Source organism: Nematolebias whitei, chromosome 1 (assembly GCF_014905685.2).
Source record: "Nematolebias whitei isolate Nwh7 chromosome 1, NemWhi1, whole genome shotgun sequence".
NCBI lineage: Eukaryota > Metazoa > Chordata > Actinopteri > Cyprinodontiformes > Rivulidae > Nematolebias > Nematolebias whitei.
The window spans coordinates 42,037,973-42,040,284 of record NC_056498.1 but is presented as its reverse complement, the minus strand read 5'-3'; the positions used below and the strand labels follow the sequence as shown (position 1 = coordinate 42,040,284).

General features: G+C 23.9%; 1 protein-coding gene across 1 annotated transcript in view; it reads left to right on the top strand.

Annotated features, from left to right (window-relative positions):
- The window catches only part of LOC119410560 (serrate RNA effector molecule homolog), an 11,742-nt gene that overhangs the window by 5,552 nt on the left and 3,878 nt on the right, over window positions 1-2,312 (top strand). The gene's annotated exons all lie outside the window — the stretch shown is intronic.

Below are 2,312 nucleotides of genomic sequence, written 5' to 3'. Positions count from 1 at the left end.
TCTTTTTAAACATATAAATTTAACCATCATCTTTTTAAACATATAAATTTAACTATCATCTTTTTAAACATATAAATTTAACTATCATCTTTTTAAACATATAAACTTTAACTATCTTCTTTTTAAACATATAAATTTAACTATCATCTTTTTAAACATATAAACTTTAACTATCTTCTTTTTAAACATATAAATTTAACTATCATCTTTTTAAACATATAAATTTAACTATCATCTTTTTAAACATATAAATTTAACAATCATCTTTTTAAACATGTAAACTTTAACTATCTTCTTTTTAAACATATAAATTTAACAATCATCTTTTTAAACATGTAAACTTTAACTATCTTCTTTTTAAACATATAAATTTAACTATCATCTTTTTAAACATATAACTTTAACTATCATCTTTTTAAACATATAAATTTAACTATCATCTTTTTAAACATGTAAACTTTAACTATCTTCTTTTTAAACATATAAATTTAACAATCATCTTTTTAAACATGTAAACTTTAACTATCTTCTTTTTAAACGTATAAATTTAACTATCATCTTTTTAAACATATAAACTTTAACTATCTTCTTTTTAAACATATAAACTTTAACTATCATCTTTTTAAACATATAAATTTAACAATCATCTTTTTAAACATGTAAACTTTAACTATCTTCTTTTTAAACATATAAATTTAACAATCATCTTTTTAAACATATAACTTTAACTATCATCTTTTTAAACATATAAATTTAACTATCATCTTTTTAAACATATAAATTTAACTATCATCTTTTTAAACATATACATTTAACAATCATCTTTTTAAACATGTAAACTTTAACTATCTTCTTTTTAAACATATAAATTTAACTATCATCTTTTTAAACATATAAACTTTAACTATCTTCTTTTTAAACATATAAACTTTAACTATCATCTTTTTAAACATATAAATTTAACTATCATCTTTTTAAACATATAAATTTGACTATCATCTTTTTAAACATATAAATTTAACTATCATCTTTTTAAACATATAAATTTAACTATCATCTTTTTAAACATATAAACTTTTAACTATCTTCTTTTTAAACATATAAATTTAACTTTCATCTTTTCAAACATATAAATTGTTTTATAAATGTTTATGGTGATATCAAGACAATCCATAATCCTGTTCCCTGAACTACAACACAGCTCCTTCACACCAGTTCTAAATGGAGGTTTTACAAACATTTACATTCCCTTAAGTTATATTGACTCTACTTTTTTATATTTAGTTTTTATAAATTTTAATTGAATAAACTTTATGCATGACTTGTAAAATACTATATTCAACCAAATCACAACATTTTAATAATTTAAACTGATGAAATAATATATTTGTTGGGTGACCATAGCGCTTCATAATACTAATAATTCTTATAGTTCTTTGTTGTTAAATAAAAATAGGATTTATAATTGTTTTGATTTTCCCCAAACTTCATTACAACAGATTAAATATGGAACAATCATCACATTATACAATATATACAAAGTTTGTCATTCAAAACTCTTTTCCTTTATACAGTAATGCAACTGATTATTTTTATTTTTAATTATTTTACATGAGACTTCCACGTCGGCTTCTCATCAGTAACGACGCCCAAAAAGTTTATTTCATTAACAACAAATTTCAGTGCTGTCAATTTTAAAGTTGTTTAAAGTTAAAACTATTAATATTGACAAAGTTGAGAATTTCATGTTTATTTGACAGATTTCAATGTTTTTGAAGGATAAATACAAATAAAAGGTGAACATTAATTTATTTGTATAGTTTGTAGTTTTTCTGAGGCTTTTATATTGTTTATATCGATATCGACCGATATTAAGAAAAATATCGTGATAAAAGTTTTGGCCGTATCGTCCCGCCCTACTCCGAGTCCCAACAAACATCGTCTGAACCTTCTGATTCATGAACAGCTACAATCCACTCAGCTCACGCTGACTCAGCGTTCACACAGGAACGCTGAGTCAGCGTGAGCTGAGTTAAAGGAAATAAAAGATTAAAATAAAGTTACTCATTATAAAGTTTAATGAGCTCAGATTAAACTTTTATAACCTTTAACAACATGTTCATGGTTTTTACTTTAATGATGATTTTATCGTTCACTGAGGTTCCTGTTCTGGTCCAGATCCTCGTGTACCGGCTCAGATCAACAGATATGAGCCAAGAAAACCAGAACATCTGGACCTTGTTTTGGTCCATGGTACAGAACATCTGGACCTTGTTGTGGTCCATGGTACAGAACATCTGGACCTTGTTGTG